Raw genomic sequence first — 20,282 nt, forward strand, 5'->3', positions numbered from 1 at the left:
TTCTGAGTTGCAAGACTAACCAAGAAGGGATAGTTTGTCACTCTCCCTCCCCCCCCACTCCATGGGGATGTCGTTTAAAAAAAACTGCACCCTAAAAAAAAAGAACCCTTTAGGACTCTTGCTCCCTAGGCCTAGGAAGGGTCTCTGGCAGCTGCAGCCCACTTTTCAATCAGTCTTATCTGCAGTGTTTGCAGATTGCACTGGCCACCCCTGAAGCCAGCTGTGTTATCTGCAATCAGCAGCCTGGTGAGGACGGATCTGGGCACAGTTGAGAACAAGGCTAAAAATAACCATTTTCAAATTAAAATTCTGAATTGGAGAAAAAGTAAGACAGGGTAGGGCAGGTTCTGTTTATTTACACCAATGAATCGAAGATAAAAGGGGACAGAAGGCATTTTGAAGGAGTCAGGAGTATGGCAGAATTGTTTTCATCTCCAGTAATGTTATCAAAACACAGATGATGATGCAGAGCACACACCCATCTGACAAACCCCAAGGAAGCTTATTTACAAGTATGTTCAGGACAAGCAGGGTTGTAAATGCCGGTTTAATTGAGAAAAATCTGCCTAGTCACGTGAACAAGCAGAACTGAAAAACAGGCAGGGCAGGGCTGGGAGGAAAACAAATTTAAAGAAAGTTCTTTCCCGTTGCTTCAGTTAATGCATTTCCCTCTTTCCTACTGCCTCTCTGTTTCATTTTCATGTTCATTAGAAAAATCACTTAGCATTTCCCAGGCTGCCCTTGACCTTTCCGACTTGCTCACTGGGGGCCCATAGAAGACAAAGCATTCTCTCAAAGACGGGAGACAGGCTCCGGGCAGCACCCAACACACGTGCCCTGACCTCGGAAGCTGGGATGGTGCCTTCCTCCAAACAAGCAGTGCAGGGGCTAAGGGGTTAAGGAGGGTGTGGGGAAGGTTCAGCTTGATCTCCAACAAATAAAAAGTACTCAGTAACACAGACATGCGCAATGGTGTGATGACTGCAAGGGGACAGAGATGGAGGTGGGAGAGGGTACAAGGAGGATAAATGGTAATGGGAAAAAATAAAAAATAAACTATTAAAAAATAAAAAGCATTCAATAAATGCTAGGTTCCTTACCTGCCACTCAATAGGAAACTACCATTTATTAATAAAAAGAAAAGAATATCTACTGGCCACATCTAATAAATTTTTTCACTGGGAAGAATTATATGAATATAATAACAATAATTATTTCTAGATGGGAGGTGATAGTTGATACAGTTTCTATCTTTATATTTTAATTAGGTTTCTAAAATTTTTCCTGCAATGGTTAATGAGAACTAAGATAATTTTTAAATCAAAAATTCAATTCTGGATGCTATTATATTAAATGCATGTCATTCTAGTATTATACGCACCTATTCCAATCCAATGACCTGACTTACAATAAAACTCAATCATTAATGACCTCTAAAATGAGGGCTTAGCTCTCTTTTTGGTTCTTTCAAAAATGTTCCAGAAATTGGCATTTTGACCATTTTTAATGACAAAGTGGACACTAACACCAACTTTAAACCAAGTACCACCTGACGTGATTGTAGTCTCTCAAAACATACCAAAAACATATATGTAAGCATATAAAATACTTGGTGTAACATACGCTATTTATATCATTGTCTTGACCTTCATTGCTAGATAACCCATTTTGCCACAGCAGACACTTGCTATGAGCCATCCTGCCACCTCCCTCTCGAGCTCCCTAATTTCAGCACTGGCGTGGTAGATAGTTTAATGCCTCTTGGGTGCCTTTCTGTGCAGCTTTCTCTAAAGCTAGGGACGGCAGCTTGGCCTCAGACAGGTGTAACCCAGAAATGCGGGCTAGACTTCCCCCCGATATAATCTTCAACCACGGAAGATGAAAGCCTATAGATAAAATGTACCAACTTCCTCGTCTTCCAGCAGGACAATTCTAAGCCATAATTGGCTCATTGATACATACTTTATTGTTTTTCTGCCTCAGAGTCAGCCTTAAACGATAGAAGGAGGTGTTGATGGACCCAGGATACAACATTATAATTCCTAAAATAGTCTTCCTTGAAAACTATTCCTGCCCTGAGCAGTGTGGCTCAGTTGGTTAGGCATTGCCCTGCAAGGCAAAGGGTTGCCAGTTCAATTCCTAGTCAGGGCACATGCCCGAGCTGCGGGCCAGGTCCCCAGTTGGGGGTGTTCAAGAGGCAACCAATCGATGTATCTCTTGCACATCAATGTTTCTTTCCCTCTATCTTTCCCTTCTTCCCCCCTGAAATAAATAAAAATTTTTAGAAAGACTATTCCTAAAAATAGTCTTCAAGTCACTAATGACAATAATGTTACTAATGACAACTTCGGTCAACATTTATTTATTATAATGTGGTGCCCTAATTAAACTGACCATGTAAGCAACCCTCAGATAGAATGAAACTAGAATTCAATTCCTTTCTTTACGGATGTGCTGTTAGTACACAGAACAACACCAGACAGGGAGACAAAGTAAGCAAGTATTTTCACCAGCCTGCGGACAAAACCTCCTCTTTTTTTGACTTGCGGCCTTGAAGAACCCGGGCCCTAGCAACAAAATGAGCTTGAAAGTCTTGCCTCATTCAGCAGTAACTGCCTCCTTTTAGCCTGAGTCTTTGACAGCCTAACAACTGAGCAAGAATTACATCAGCTTTCCTGCTTAGCATGAGCTCTGCACAGGACTGGTGACACTAATATGTGTGCTTGCTTTTCCTGCCACAAAGCTATGACACATTATCAAGGCTTCACAAAGTCATTCTGTCTTAGTGCAGTTCTGGACAACTGGTTTCCATCCTAATCCTGGGACAAGGACATTCACTGCACCCTACTTTCATTGACTTTTAAATGTTATTCCCTTCTCATAATTGTTTTTAATGTAATCAGTCCTTGAGTATGAATCCCAGATTCATCACTAAATATGTGACCCCGCTTAATCAAACAGCAATACTTTGTTCCATAAAATATGGGTAGGGATAATAGGTTACAGTCTGTTATGGAAATTGCAGAAATCCCTGAAATGTGTTTAGTGAATTCCCTGGCACAAAAGCATCTCTTAACGTTAAATATTATTGTTAAAATCAGATCCAATTATAATAACTGCACAACGAAAAAATACAAAGTCAGGTTTGCACTTAGCATCTGGAGACACTTTAACAGAAAGGCATCGAAGGTCTTCTCATTCTAACCTTTGCATTTTTTATGCTACTTAACCTTCATTAAAAGTGAACCGTAATGGGGTAAAAACATGCATTTCTCAGAAAAGCAAAAATGATCAAAACGCCCATCTAGGGCAGTCTCACAATGTACGAGGGAAACCAGATACATATTATAGTTTGCACTAAACACTAAACAGCTATTGAATGCCAGCTTTGTACTGGAGCTGCACGAGGTAACAGAGACACCAGGATGAATAAAACTCTGTTCTCGGAGCGAGGCAGCCTTCCAATGCACCAGTAGGAGCCCCCGTATTGATGTGACGCGCATTATGTTCAAGGTAGCACAAGGAGAACTTAAAAGGAAGAGCCACCTCTATTAAGGGAGGATGGATGTAGGGACAGATTAGGTTGTAACTGTTAAGCTGGTAGATGAAGGATGACTAGGAGTCACCAAGTAAATCGATAGGAAAAGAAGATTCTAGGACACAGTCTACATAAAAGCAAGTGACTACAGAAGAGCCTAGGTCTTCAGGGAACTTCAAGTAATCAGATTAGATTGGACCCGGGAGGGATGGGGGAAAGTGAGGAGAAAAGATGTAGGAAAACAATTCTCATAAACTGTAGGCTGCAATTATTTTGAAATTACCATAACAGAATTATAAGCCGATATGTATGAAATATTAATGTCACATACAGTTAGATCACTTGTCCCTTTCAGCATAACTAACTTGTGGCAAAACTAACACCTGAAGGTGAGCCAAAAACGGTGTTGCGTCCTCCAGACCAATGGTTAAGAAAGAGGAGCCCTAGTTCCAACCGGGTAAGCACAACAAGGGAAACTGTTAGGAATGTACACTCTCAGACATACACCCCAGACCTGGATCAGAAAGGACAAGGATGGAGCCCCCAAAACATTCATTTTTAAAGCCCTCGAGTTGATTCATACTAAAATTTGAGACCACTACTCTTAATGCTGTGGCTTTCACATTTCCAAGGACATTTTCACAGAGAAACTAAAGGAAAAGCAACGAACGCTCTTTTTGTCACATTCAGAAAACAGCCTTGTGCCCATAACAAAATTTCGTCGAGCGCTTTACAAAAACTGTATGAAGATGTTCTGTTTTGACAAGCCCTTTGACGACCAGTACCTTAGAGGCCACCACAGGGCCAGGTGGACAGATAAGTCATTTACCCCCAGATAACATGTAGGGGCCATGGACATGTGCCTACCAGTGTACCTGATGGAAGAAGTTAGAAAGGGAAAAAACGTATAAGAAATGGAAGGACAGGAATCACGCTGTTTTCCCTAGAGTTTTCTAAATTTACACTTAAAGGACTGAAGCCCATTCTCAGCCTCCCCAGGGGATCGGGAATAAAAAGTCCTCTGGGCCGTTTTCGATTTTCTTCACCTCCGAGCTGTCAAAGTCTGGCTAGGTTTCTTGCGTGTAGAATGTGTTTAAAGAAAGGCCGTCAACTGAATGAGCAACCTAATTAATGCAAAGAATAAACTAATGTTTTGAGTATATGTCTGCAGACTAATAAAAAGGTGACAAGTTGGCTGAAAACAAATATTAGAGCCCATTTTATAGGACTGAGCATGTAATATCTGAAGAAATGCAGTCTAAACTCTATGGTTAGAGGATCGATTTTTTCTGAAATTAGAACCACTCTGCATTCAATCAACCTGCCTTTCTCTTGCTGACACCAACCATTGAGGAGATGAAGAAAAATCTCATTTGTGCCAGTATCTGGCAAACTAACACAAGTTAATTTGTCAATTAAAGTATCAGTGTAACAGAGAACCTTACAAACTAACATTAGTGGGTTGAGATGGGCAAGCTGTATAATTCATAAAGAGAAACTCCAGTCCACAACAGGAATTCAGATTTAACTTAAATAAAGATGAACAATGGCGAAACTAAAGTAAAGACAGGGTCTGAGTGACCTCTAGTGTTACTGAGAAGAATATGAGATAAGTGTGAGAAACTGGACGTAGCCAAGCACACAATTCTAAACATGCATCTCTACATATACCAAGATATATATCCACGTAATATATATGTATATGTGTGTAGCTTCGCTGCAATGTAATTATCCTTCCCACCAGTTTAAAACTCACCTAAGAAACAGCTTTTTGGATTTTACATTTCCTTCTTTATCCCTAAAATGTTGACTTCTGATTTACTGATTTAGCAATGAAATATTCACTTGTATGTATGCAAAAGTTTGAAATCATAGCCTCGCCAATCAAATACCTTAGGGGGGAAAGAAATAATGCTTTATATTAATTGTTAAATAAGAGTAGGTTTCCCAAGTGATACTGGGGAAAGGTCAAGGGCGTGTGGAGAGGCAATAAAGTCCTGCTGATTTTAGTAGTGTCGAGAAAGTATGCTGACATCCAGTGGCTCCACTTTCTAATGTATGCATTGATTTTTCTAAAAGCCCGGCTCTGATCACCTTCAATCAAGGTCTTCCAAAGCCCCCGAATGCCTACCAAGTTAAGAACAAACCTTTAGGTGGCTCATTCAAGGTCTTCCGTACAGCCACCACAACCTTCATTTCTTGTGAAGAAGGCATCGCCAGGTATGAGAACACTTTTATTATTTCTGGACATGAAGGCATCCCACTTACTGGTTTCTTTTTTAACTGCTGGCATTTCACACACTTTTTTTTTTTAAAGATGGCTGTAAACCTGCCCTGGCCAATGTGGCTCCATTGCTCTTAGTGTCACCCCATAAACCAAAAGGCCACTGGTTCAATTCCTGGGCAGGGCACATGCCTGGGTTGCAGGTTCAGTCCTCAGTCAGGGCATGTACAAGAGGTAACATCGATGTTTCTCACATGGATGTTTTTCTCCCTCTCTTTCTCCCTCCCTGCCCCTCTCTCTGAAATCAATAAGCATGCCCTCGAGTGAGGATTTAAAAAAAGAGCCCCAACTCTGAAAAGGGCTTGCAGCTTATTTTTAATAACCTCCTGATTTCAACTCCTATTTTATCACTTGCTAAATGTATAATTTTGGAAAAATGACTTTAGCCTAACTGAGCTCAATCTGTACATCCCTAACATTAGGATAATATATATCATGGCTATATCACTACAGCTACTTCTGCATGATGGGAAGAAAGGTGGAAAGGAGCTAGGGTCAAATACCATCCCCACCATTTATTAATTTTGGGATTCTGGGTAAATGAGTTAGCTCTCTTAGTTCTAGTTTCCTCATTTGTAAAGCAGGTTCAATAATAACCAACTTCATATTAATGTGAGGATTAAAATCCAATGACATGTGAAAAAGCACCCAGTATGTCATAGGTACTCCATAACTGTTTAACCTGGCACCCTCTGGACCACTGTCTCTATCCCCCCCACTTTCATTCAGGGTGGAGGTAGGGATTTGGGGTGATCCCATCAGCCCTCTTATGGGGCTGGGGCCTATGATTACCCTGTTCCTCCTTTAACTGTTGTGTCTATAGTCAGCCAAGGATTTGAGAAGATCTCAACAGTACAATAAGGCGTGATTATTGTGGGCCATTGGGTAATCGTAACTTACAGAATGGTCCAGTCAGCCTTCCAAACTCAACAGTATGCAACCCGTAAAATTATTTTAGGTCATTGTCTTGGCCTGAACCAGGCTCCGAGTGAAAAGTTAAAACGTTTTAATGTATGATTCCAATTGTGTGCATTACTTGAGTAGTCAAACTCATAAAGACGAAAAGCAGAGTGGAGGTTGCCAGGGGCTTGGGAGACCCACTGCTTTGTGGGTATAGAGTTGCAGCTTCGCAAGTTGAAAAAGTTCTGGAAGCTGGACACTTCACATAACTGTACACTTAAAAATGGCTAAGTTGGTAAAATTTCCTTTTCTGTATTTTACCACAATTAAGTGTTCTAATTGTAAAAACTTTTATGAGATCAAATTCATTATCCCTTAAAGGCAACTTCTTCTGACATTTCCATAGCAAGCCACACGACATGCACATAAACTCACAGTAAGCTTGGTCGCACGGAGCACGCACACACTCATATACACAACAAAGAAGGGTGATCCTTGTCTCATAGCCCGTGATTTTACGAACTGGCCCCACACCAACACAGCAAATCCTGTATTATTTTGAGTCCATGTTTAAGAATGAGAAAAAGAGCCCTGGCTGGTGTAGCTCAAGCATGGGCCTTCAAACCAGAGGATTTCAGTTCGATTCCCAGTCAGGGCACGTGCCTGGGTTGCAAACCAGTTCCCAGCAGAAGGTGCTCAAGAGGCAACCATACATTGATATTTCTCTCCCTCTCTCCTTCCCTTCCTCTCTAAAGATAAATAAATAAAATCTTCTTAAAAAATGAGAAAAAGTACATTTCCTCGCCCCTCTGAATACCACCTGCAAGAAGAGGAACTGATTCTAACTCATTTAACTAGAACTAAAAGAATCAGCATTTATCTCCCACCCACAGTAACCTGGGCAGAGCCTGGGACAAAGCCCTGGTATAAATAATTTCAAACTCCTTCCAACTACTATCAGGCTCCTGTGTGATTATTAAAACAATTTCTCAAAAAGGGTTAGCAGCAATTCTTGCTACCCCTCAAAACTGAGCACAGCAAAGAAGAAGTCAGTCCCAAAACCAATGCCAAGCTTGTGTCTCTTCCTGCCAAAAACACTGAAAGAATCAGTAAAAGTTATAAATCTGCATGGCTGCTTTCTCAGGGTGGAAATTCCAAATTATTTTTAAAGCCCCCTCAGTAACTGTCCCCCTAAGAACCTCACCCTTATTATTAACTCGATATCCAGAATCCTTAGAGCTTGATGGAAAAAGACAAGACTTGGGAGTCTTTGGTGTAAGTGAGCTGAAATAATCCTTGTGCTTCTCCAAGCCAGCGACCTCTCTGCCTCTGCCCCTGCACCTCCAAATGAATCCTAACGGTCCTGGGTGTGCTCTGAATCACAACCACAATTCATTCTAGATCCTTATTTTATGTTTTAATGGATGCATAACATACATGCACAGAAAAGTGCCCAAATCATCATTACACAGACTAATGCGTCTTCACAAAGTGAACATTTCTGCATAAGCAGCACCCACTCAAGGAAACAGCACTGCCACCGCTCCTAAAGTTTGTAAAGGACAAATCTAAACAACCTGAGCTCAGTTCAAGGCAGCCCACGAAGGGGGGAACTATTACACCAAAGATGCTGACTTCTAAAATCATGCACGGGGCCCTGACCGGGTGGCTAAGTTGGTTGGAGCATCATCTCATACACCAAAGGGCTGTGGGTTCAGTCCCCAATCAGGACACATACCTAGGTTGTGGGTTCAATCCCTGGTTGGGGCACATACGGGAAGGAACCAATAGGTGTTTCTCTCTCACATCGGTGCTTCTATCTTTCTCACACTCTGTCTCCCACCTACCTGACTCCTCTCTCTCTCTCTCTCTCTCTCTCTCTCTCTCTCTCTCAAACATATCCTTGGGTAAGGATTTAAAAACTAAAATAAAATGTCATACACTGGTCTTGCCCTTTTTCTTGGAACTTTTTTTTTTATATTAAATTTTATTTAGTTACTTTTCAAGTACATTTTTTTTTATCTATTTCTCCCATCCCACCCCACCCCACCCCCGCCCGGTCTCCCCCCTCCCTCCCATTCCCCCCCCCCAGTCCTCATCTCTGTGTCTTTCATACTTGTTCCTCAAAATCCCTCCCCCTTTTTCCCCTTAAGTTCCCTTCCCTCTCCCCTTTCTTGGAACTTTATATGAGAGGAAACACACAGAGTGAACTATAAACTCGTGAGATCCATCTACGTTGTTCTATGCATCTGTTTGTTCGCTGTCGTTGATACCTGTGCAGGGCAGATAGGCCCTGACGTCCGTTTTACTGCTGAAGCAGCTCCCCATTCATCTGCAGTCGGCCCATCACGTGTGGGTCTGTGAATGCTCATCTCAGGTCAGTGGACCTTAAGTTTCCAGCAATGCTCCAGTGACCCTCTGACAGCAACCCCAGAACTGACTTGTCACCCCTTGTCCAAGCCAATAATTCACAAATTCTGTATCGTAGGTTCAACCAACCACTGCCCCAGGTGAGAATTCACGTTTCCTGAGAACAATGCAACCCTTCTATATTTGTAGGTATTCTGTTATTACCTTAGAAATTCATTTTGAAAACGCTATGTTCTATCTGCTTCGGTTCCAGCCAGCACATTTTATTGGAGTTCCATGCACTGTGCTGCTTACCAGACTACAAGATAAAGTAAGATACAGTCCCTAATTTGGAGCGACCTGTAGCCTACTGGGGAAAAAGGTGGCTTTATGTACATGGCCCTCCCCTCCCACAAGTATATGTATGTGCTATTCCAATTTCTCATCAATGCACCTCTAACACCAGGGAAGAATAAACTCACAACCCTGGGGGTGGTAGCTCTCAGGAAAGTCTTAAGTAGTTCACCCCAAGTGTGAAATTTCCTTGAAATGTTGTGTATCGATCGGTCAAGGTATACTTACTAATATGCTCATGCTTGTATTAATACAAAACATTTCTCTCTATAATTGTCCATTAAAACAGACAGTCCAGGACCCTGTGCTCTGTTTCCCCTTGAATGTTAGCACCTTGTAAACCACCAATAGATTAAACCACTGCGGAAAGTGCCACTGAAGTTTGAAAGGACAAATCTAAACAACCTGTGAAAATTTACCAAGTGTAATAAAAGGACAGGAGGCACCCCTAATCAATCTCGCCGATGATCCACAAAAACCTGGCCATATTGTGTTTTGATACATACTAATTGATTTGATCTACTTTTCCCAGGAGGTAAAGACTTCTTCAGATTTTTTTACACGTGTTAAACAACCCTGCCTTTCATAGGAAGTACCTGCGGCTTGAAATCACAGACCTCCGTAACGCACAACCTGAAATCCCGGAGTCACTCATACATTTACTAACCAAAAAGGTAATATTCGTGGCTTTCCAAACTGTTTGAAAGTAGAAATTGACTCCTGACCAGGCAGGGAAGCCAATTTGCAATGAGCAGCTTTCATTTCTTGCTCTTAATTCAAATCTTCATAAAATCGTTTGAAGTCTTGGCACGAGGAGTAGCATTCCGATGTAACCCACAAGGGGATCTTTGGGGAAGAGACGTTTATATGCAAAATACACTCTGCATGTGGACCAAAATAGACACTGGACTCTGCATCCTAAACTGGAATATCTTTCTAATCACCAGGAAGAAAAGTCATGGGGGCACAGAATGATCGGAACTAAAGGTGAGGATCCTTCGGGCACTGTCATCTGGGCTCACTGCATCTTTTCTGTACAAAGGGAGGTGTGATATTTCTTACTCATTCGTGCCCACATCCTGGAATGCAGGAGGACCAAGGGTCTGCACAACTAGGAGCCCTCAGAATACAGGTGGGAACTCGAGCCTTGGAACTGAATAACAACATCTAGGCTAAAGAAAGAATCTACGTGTGAGGTCTGAAACCCAGTGTGATCTGACGTAGAGGGCTAGCTGAAGGAAACTTTAGAAGAAGCAGGCTAGGATGGAGGAGGAGACAGGGGAGTGAGCGGTATCTCCGAATTATGTGGGAGGAAAATGTTTTCAACCAGGTAGGAATCATCAACCATTGGAAAGCTTCTCCGAGGCCAGATGAGATGGTGCTTTGAGAAGTGACTAACAATCAGCAAGACACAGGCTGGAGTAACCCTGGCGAGTACAGCTTCAGGGGTTGGGGAGGGCAGACAGGGGACAGAGGAGGACACAGTGATCATAAAGTAAGTAGAGAATACAGATGAGACTTTTGAGGAGTTTGCAATGAAGAAAAACGCACAAAGTGAGAGTATCTGGAGGAGGACTTTTTAAAGATGATAGAAGAGGCCAGGGGTTTATTATGATGATGAGAATAATCCAGCAGAAGGAGACAAGTTGATGGTTCCAAAGAGAAAGGAGTGAATACAGGCTTGAAGCTCTTGAGCAGATCACAGGTAGAAGGTCCACTTTGCAAGGTGTGCGAGGAGGGGAAATTGGATGCGCTAGACATTTCCTCCTCCGTGAAAGGGGGATCAGAAGGCGCCAGCATTTGGCAGGTTTATCATGAGGAAGCCGGAGCATGATTCTTCGGGTTGCTTCAGTGAGATTAAAAAAGGAGGCCATACACTAAGAAAAAAAAGGAGGAGAGATGTTGAAAAGGCGAAGAAAAAAAGAGATGGAGACAATCATCTGGATAACCTCCTTTTCTATCCAAACCCAGCTCCTCCAAACTATGTCCTTAATTAAATGAACCCATCCGACCCCTAGCTTCATCATCTATAAGACAAGGGTAAAGACGCTTTCATCGTGGAGTTAACCCAGCACCTCAGAGCCCTTTTTACTTAGCTGGAGTTTCTTTCTTACAAAAGTAATCATCAGAGATCTTCGTACATGAAGATTTTCTGAAACATGACTTCCCATTCACTAACACACACATGCACAGAATACATGGGACGAACAGAGTTCTGGGTAAGACCTACAACAACCAGTCTTGGATTGAGGTTGACTGAAAATAGTCCATGACCGGAGAAGCATCAATAAACTGCGGCAGAGCTAACAGGCAGCATCGAAGCTGGGTCTACCCCTGGGTGAACCACTGACTTACTCTGTGTTGCAGAAATTGCTTAACCTTTCTGTGAAGATACTTCCAATCTGTAAAAGGAAGCCCTTGTACTTAGCGATCTGGTCCTTTCCAGCTGGAACACTGTGTGGATATATGAGTTATTCCATTTGGATTCAGCTGCCCTAAGTATGGCTTCGAAGTGTTTCTCTTTATAGCCAAACCCTCCTCTTTCTTTAATCTGTGGCATCCCAGTATCTGCCTGATACACTTAATCTTTAAGGTAAATGGGTTTTTTTTTTGGGGGGGGGGGGTTAAATATTTTATTTATTTATTTTCAGAGAGAAGGAAAAGGAAGGAGAGAGGGAGAGAAACATCATTGTGTGGTTGCCTCTCATGTGTCCCCCACTGGGAACCGGCCTGCAACCCAGGCATGTGCCCTGACTGGGAATCGAACAGTGATCCTTTCCTTCACAGGCCCGCACTCAGTCCACTGAGCTACACCAGCCAGGGTGGTAAATGTTAAATATTCTAACAAGTCGAACTTCTAAGTGAGTGTATCATTTGCATTGCCATAAATAGCAAATTAAATCCAGACATAATATTCTAAGTAAACATCATAGGGTCCTAGGAAAACACTCAAATACATGGGGTGGGGAGGAGGGCAAAAGTAGGTTCATACTTGCGAGTGTGGGAAACACAGTTTATTCTTGTGTTATTTATTTATTTATTTATTTATTGTTGTTGTTAACCTATTTTTGTCCACCCCTGTATATTGAGGGGAAAATTCTTTTAAAAAATAGGTAATCTTTAAAAACTTAAGCATGACTTGTTAAAGACAAATAATGAGGAAATGTGGTTTTTCCTATTTAGTTCATTTTATGGAAAACTTAATTTATCCTTTAATGACAAGCTCACAGGTTTTAAAAAAAAGCATAAATACCTAACAATTCTGGCCCTGGCTGGTGTAGCTCAGTGGATTGAGCGCAGGCCTGTGCACCAAAGCATCACTGGTTTGATTCCCAGTCAGGGCACATGCCTGGGTTGCAGGCCAGATCCCCAGTAGGGGGCGTGCTAGGGGCAACCACACATTAATGTTTCTCTCCCTCTCTTTCTCCCTCCCTTTCTCTCTCTCTAAAAAATAAATAAATAAAATCCTTTTAAAAATACTTAATTTATTTATTTTTTATTTTTAAGATTTTATTTATCTTTAGAGGGGAAGGGAAGGAGAGAGGGGGAGAATATCAATGTATGGTTGCATCTCGTGGGTCCCCTGCTGGGAACTGGCCTGCAACCCAGGCATGTGCCCTGACTGGGAATCGAACCACAATCCTCTGGTTGGCAGACCTGTGCTCAATCCACTGAGCTACACCAGCCAACACCCTAAAAATTTTTAAGTGCTCCAACTACATGCACAGTCACACGTTTCTAGTTATCTGAGATAAGTCTTGGTTCTGTGAGTCCAGGGATAAACAAGCATCACCGTGGCTGGTCCTATCGCTCAGCATAGACTCTCAGCTACGGGACTGGTGAGATAACAAAGACCACGGTCAGTGCTGTTGACTCACCTAATTTCCAGGCCCCTTCAACAGCAGTCAACAAAGTGTTGCTGGTTCATTTAAACCGTTGTCCTAACCCTCTCCCACGACAGCAGTGAGCTTAAAACTCAGTTCATATTCCCACCACAAAGGCTTCCCAGGCTGCAACATCTGTGCCCCTCCCTTTGATTTGCCTCTAAATTTCACTGAGCTGGACTGTCTGGAAAATTCAAACAACACTTTCCTGGGAACAGGGATGCCAGGTTTAACCAGCAGGACGCTCGTTCAAAATTGAATTTCAGATAAACAAATAATTTTCAGCAAGAATGTCTTATTGCATGGAACATACGTACCCTGAAAAATTACTTGTTTTTCTGAAATTGAAATGTAACAGAATGCCCTTTCATCTGAAACCCTGCCTCTCAGCCCACCTAAGCTATTGGACAGGATCCGGGAAGAGCACTGAGATCCTGTGTGATGCTGATGGTGGCAATAGCAAATGACTTTCATAAAGGGTTTATTCAGGCCGCGAACTAGTGAGAGTTTCCGGTTGTCTAATTCGGTATGATTTGCTTGAATTGATCCAAAGACGGCATTAATCTATTTTGCCCAATAGTCTAAAAATTCATGCGCTCCTTATTAACCGAAGTCCTGCACTGGCCGAACTCTCTCCAAGCACCTGGGGAAGCGGCAGGAAACCCAGCGGAGCGCAGCTTCTCCTCCCGGAGCTCGAATTCAGGGGGTAAGGGCATCCAATACAACCCTCGCCAGCGCACAACCACGGAGACGAGACGGAGTGCGCACAAAGATAACATCTCCTGAGGCAATAAGCCAGGGGAAGCTACTGTATTTCTTTTAATAAAAGTTTGGGCCTTTTGAGCCAAGCTGATGACATGCTGGGCAGCAAGATTTCAAACGCTCCCGAGGGAAAGCAGCTATACCTGGGATCGCCATTGGGTGGAGAAGCCGGAGAAGGCCTCTCTGACTCTCAGACCTAGGGCTTGGTGGGCCTGGGCCAGAAGAGCACTGAGGGCCGAGCAGGAGAATTCGGTGAGTTAAAGGGGAAGCCCTGTAGAACAGGGTGGGCGAGGGGACGAGGGCAGGAAAGGAGCCTACAGAAAGAGCTGGGGGGCCAGACCACTCGAGGTCTTCCGGGTCATGTTAAGGATTTGGGATTTCATTTTAAACGGCGCAGAGGAGCCCGTGGAACTTCTTTTGCAGCGTAGTGCCACGATCAAAATTGCCTATAAAAATGCTTTATCTAGCAACTGCGTGGGAAATGGTACAGAAGGGAGAGAGTGCACAACCGGGGAGAACAGGCTGTGGAAGGAGAGGAGGCATGAAATGAGTGACTTCAGTGTGGTGACAGTGACATAGATAGTTTGGAACTAGAAAACACAGGATTCGTCACTGGATATAAGTAAGAAGTGGAAAAAATGTCAAAGTGGACTTGTTAACAGTAAGAGAATGAATTTGGGGTGAAAGGGATGGATCAATATGCCCTTTGTAAAACCGGGCCATTTGGGTCAGAGCAAGTGAGATCAGAGTGGGTGGGGGGTGGGGGCAGGGACAGGCAATCGAACGTTCTCGGGTTGAATTTGAAATGCCTGCATCGCTTCTCCCCAGTACGCAGTCCCTGCCCTCCTATCACCATTGATGTGAATCCGAACACAACAGACCAGAGTCGGTAGCACTTGCTTGTGAGACTAAAATGTTCTATATTCAGAAATGTTTTACTTCACAGTCCAAATACAAATGAAGAGGAAGTGTTACTTATCCAGGACGGAACTGAGTTGGGGCGAAGTGAGGATTTGTAAAACTGGAACCAATTAATAAACAGAGATTTGAAAGATGTAGCAGTATTGCTCGTAAAATGCAGACACATCCTGTTATCGAAGAGATCTGACTCCACGAGGGAGAGAAAAAGATGCGGATAAAGGAAGTCTTCATGTGCTATTTATTGACTTTCTTACTGACAATTTGACAGACAAGGTACAAAGAGTTTGCTTTTGTAGCTGAGTCCATTTTAAGAGCGGCGACCAGCAATCTGGCTGACTGGTTCAAACTATTAGTTGAACCAAGTAAATCAGTTTTCCACCTCATCCTCAACACTTCCCATCAAATTAACTGTATGAACATTCACACATAATGTTCAATATTTGTGACTTCATTTTATTCTACTATAGGAAAGTTTGAGGGGGGAAAAAAAGTGAGCTAAATTCTAACATGTTTCCCTTCACTGATATTCTGAGATGGGCTGATAGCCCCACCTAGAGTTCATCGCAGGAAATTTTTCAACAGAGGAATGATAGGAAAATGAACACTGGAGAGAAATGGTTTAAAAACTGTGCAAGGGTACATTTACATGATTTGCACGCCCTGTTGGTCCAGTGTGGTGTGGTACGGACCTTATGATAAATTACAAACTGGTGTGTGTGGATACACACGTAGGTGGTTGGGCAGAACTTCAGGAAAACATGTCCAGTACAAAGTGAACTAAATGTATGTCACGTCTGAATATCCTTCCAGAGCACATTCACGCCTGAGTGCTCTTATAACATAACTGCCCCCATCGAAAAACTTTCAAACTCTGAAAGGAGACCTGCTAATGTCTTGAGACAGAACAGTGTGGGTGCTCTGTTCTTTGAAATGGTAAGTACTGGCCATCCCTGCAGTTCTTGGAACTGATACATTAAGTCTGTGGTGGGGAGAGTGGCCGTTTGTAGCACAGGCTCCTGCAAACGTCTCCCTGCGCTTCTGAGTCATGCCAACAATCGTGCCTCATGGATCCTGAGGAGCACTCGGAAGCCACCTTCTCCCCGAACATTACCAACTCTCAACACCTTGTCAAAAAGCACCGGCGGCCATCACAACAAGGTCCCCATCCCCCAAGTCTCCCTTCTCGGGTACAACCACCAAATGCATTCGAAGCCGCTGGGGAACAGGCTGCAAGATTCAGGGGGACTTCAACAGTGCACATCTGAGCTTTTAAAAAAATTAAACCTGAAATAATATTAGAGAAATAGGCCTCTCATAGTGGGAAAAATAAACTATTACTATCTGGGAATATCATTTTTATCCAACTGGGATAAAATGCTGGCTAGTGGCTGCTGAGCACTTTTTAAGTAATCTGTTCTGTGCTTGTTGTCCTGTTGACTACTACAACTTTCCTTTAAGTACCATTATCATTCTGACTTTATAGATGAGGCCCTCGGAGATGTCAAGAGACATTCCTTATTTAGTTTAAGTGGTGAAATGGGGATTCAAACCCAGGTCCTCTGGGTCCAGAGAGGGAGCTCATGGCACTGTCAAGGTCCCCAGTGATTGTGCCATGATGTGGAAATCTACAAACTCAGCAAACGTTTCCAAAAGTCCAATAGAAATCATCCATTTGCTCATGAAATAAACTTTTAGGTTTACTCAATATTTGGGGTGGGTGGTTGTTTGTTGTTTTGGGGGGTGGGTTTTTTTTGGCTTTTAAGGCAGAATTAGGAAAAGAGAAAATTTGGAATTGAAAGAATTAGGTTCACATCCAGCTCTGTCTCTTAGGCCCCATGTGACATTGGACATGTCATTCAACACTCAGTGCTGTGACAAAAACCTCAGCGAGGTGAGTGATATTGCACCCATTTACCAGATGAGCACACCAGTTCAATTCGACCTTCAGGGAGACTACACCCCAGGACTCTGCATCTCTTTATGTAGAGAAACTGGACAAAAGGTGGTGCTGGACTGCACTCCTTCTAATCCAGACCCTGAGGTTGGATCAGCCAGGCCCTGGGGGCTGTACTGAGACAACTTTACTGTGTAAGTTAATAAGTGTCTGGGAAGGACCCCAGGTCCAGGCCACACCCCCATGGCTGACAGCAGAGTTTCCCTAAAGTGAAGCAATATTTTGAATGTCAGTCATTCTGGAAAGAGGTTCTTTTGAGATCCTTCTCTCTCACGGGAGAGCTCCATGAGAGAGAAGAAATCATCTTTTCCCTTCGGTCTAAGGACCCAGGTCAGCTCAGCTGTGTCCGGCCTCCCTGACACAGTTTCAGAGAAGGCGGGAAGCCAATCTGACGGACACAGGGGCTGTGTCATAGCTGCAAATCGCTGCCTGCTGTCCCTCTCTTCCCTTATCCTCAACCTTCGTCACGTCTCTGCGGTGGTCTAGGACAGAGGTCTGCCAACACTTTCTGTGAAAGCCAGAGAGTCGACATTTTAGGCCTCGTGGGCCACACGACCTCTTAACTGACACTGTTGCACAAAAGGTAAGATCCATTCTCAGCTCACCATCCATCCACAAAAAAACAGGTACAAACGGCTTTGAACCATGGGTCGACATTTGCCCCCTGCCCTAGCAGCTGAAGAGGAGAGCCCATCCTCCTGGGAGGAAGGCAGTCAAGGAGAAAGCACCGTGCCCTGCTCTGAGGACCAAGGCTGGAGACCAGTGGCGCGGTCGCCCGTGGAAGGTGGCCGCAATCCGTGGAGGGCTGCACTCCGTCAGGCTTCACTAGGCCCACGGCCACTGGTGGAGGAGGTCAGTGTACAGGCGACACTGTCCTCCAGACTTCCAGAAACTGGTCAATATAACCCTGTGACATGCCTGTACCTGGAACACGCTTTGTCAATCTTTGACTCCTTTCCTGCCTCCTTCCTTCCTTCTGCTCCACTGTGTAAACCTAGTGCGAAACACTACATTTAATTCCCATCTAAACCACTGAGTTTCCTTTCTCATTCTAACCAACAGAAAAACAGGAAAGCCAAATCCTTATTATTCAAAGCATACAGTTACTACTAAACTTAGTATTGCCGTTTGATGAGGGACTAGACAAAAAAATGCAATAAGACCACACGCAGAAGAGAATCACCTGGTGGGGACTTCCGCCAAGATGGAGGCACAGGTGGAGACGTGTGCTTCCTCACACAACCAAGTTTAGAGACAACTAAATAATAGCAACAGAAAACAGCCAAAACACAGAAAATTGAACTTTTTGGAAGTCTGATAACAACAAATTCTTCAGTCTGACCGGTAAGAGGGGCGAAACCAGCAGCTGGCAGAGCGCGGTAGCACAGGAAAACTCGGTCAGACGGACTCACGTGCGCAGAATCCAGGAGCAGGGTTGGACCTAGTGAGCGACCGCGGGGAAACAGCGAGAGAGCAGGGGTGCGGGTTGACTGTGGTCGCGCATTCGTGTGTGGATAGACAAGCATGGGAGTGGGCGATTGGACGAGAGCCAGCAGCCCCAGCGGCAAGCAGCGGTGGAGGGCGCCGCCATTTCCCTGCTCTAACCCCGCCTCCACGTACAGCGTCATAATCCAGCGACCTAAGTGGCCTTGCCCCGGTGAACAACCTAAGGCTCTGCTCTTCACCCAGCTGCATGAAACAGCAGAGGGGCCACCATTTCCCCGCTCTGACCCCGCCTCCATATACAGCGTCACAACCCAGCGACCTGGGAGTCCAAGGCTCCCCTCCTCATACTTAACGGGCGCAAACAGACCAAAAATGGCTCAAGAAGATCTCAAAGCCCCAGAGCCTATAAATCTAAGCAATGAAGAAATAGCAAAACTCTCAGACGCACAGTTTAAAACACTGGTCATCAGGATCCTCACAGAACTGGTTGATTATAGCCACAAATTAGACAAACATATGAAGGCGAAACTAATTGAAATGAATGGAATTGCACAGGAAACCAATAGCAATGAAAAGGAAACTGGGACTCAAATCAATGGAGTGGACCAGAAGAAACCAAATAATGGCCAAACAGAAAAGTGAAGAAGCAAGAATTCAAAAAAATGAGGAGAGTCTTAGGAACCTCCAGGACATCTTTAAACGTTCCAACATCCGAATTATAGGGATACCAGAAGGGGGAAAGGCACAGCCACCAGTGGAAAACTTATTTGAGCAAATAATAAAGGAGAATTTCCCCAATCTGGCAAAGGAAATAGACTCCCAGGAAATCCAGGAAGCTCAGAGAGTCCCAAAGAAGTTGGACCCAAAAAGAAACACACCAAGGCACATCATCATTACATTAGCCAAGATTAAAATGAAGGAGAGAATCCTAGAAGCAGCAAGAGCTAAGGGGACAGTCACCTACAAAGGAGTCCCCATCAGACTGTCAGCGGATTTCTCAAAAGAGACCTTACAGGCAAGAAGGGGCTGGAAAGAGGTATTCCAAGTCATGAAATCCAAAGACCTACAACCAAGATTGCTCTATCCAGCAAAACTTTCATTTAGAATGGAAGGACAGATAAAGTGCTTCTCAGATAAGATCAAATTCAAGGAGTTCATCATCACCAAGCCCTTATTATATGAAATGTTAAAGGGACTTATCTAAGAAAAAGAAGTTAAAAAAAAAACATGAACAGTGAAAGGACAACAAACTCACAGTTATTAACAACCACACCAAAAACAAAAGCAAACTAAAAGGACAGCTAGATCAGGAGTGGAAACATAGAAATGAAGATCTCAAGGAGGGTTAGCAACAGGGGAGTGGGAGGAGGAGAAGGGGGGAGAAGGTACGGAAAATAAGTAGCATAGACAGTAGATAGAAAATAGATGGGGGGGCAAGAATAAGGGGGGGTAATGGTGGGGATGGGGGGTAGGATGGAGGGGAATGAAGGGGGGGAATAGAACAACTGTAACAGCATAGTCAATAAAAAAAAAAAGACCACACACAGAAGACTCGGATGGTGGTCTCCCCCAGAGACACATACAAATACTGCACGTGTGTGTCTTTTTCTCCACATTCTATGTGCCTCTGTGTGACATTGTACACACCCACAGGCCTGTGCACTTTTCTCCAAACTTTACATTTTTGCATACCATGAAGTAAAAATTTTCATTAGGTTCATTCATCTTTTGGATTAACCCAAGGAGAGCCCAGTCGGCATTAATGCAGTATAGAAAATCGATACATCACAATTAGCAAAAGGCAGTTGGAAAGCCTCCTGGGTCCCATTTTCTTTTATTTTGACTCACACACATTCAGTTTGTACACACAGAGAATAGTTTTGCTATTCC

Source organism: Artibeus jamaicensis, unplaced genomic scaffold (assembly GCF_021234435.1).
Source record: "Artibeus jamaicensis isolate MK-2021 breed Jamaican fruit bat unplaced genomic scaffold, CSHL_Jam_final contig_3152, whole genome shotgun sequence".
NCBI lineage: Eukaryota > Metazoa > Chordata > Mammalia > Chiroptera > Phyllostomidae > Artibeus > Artibeus jamaicensis.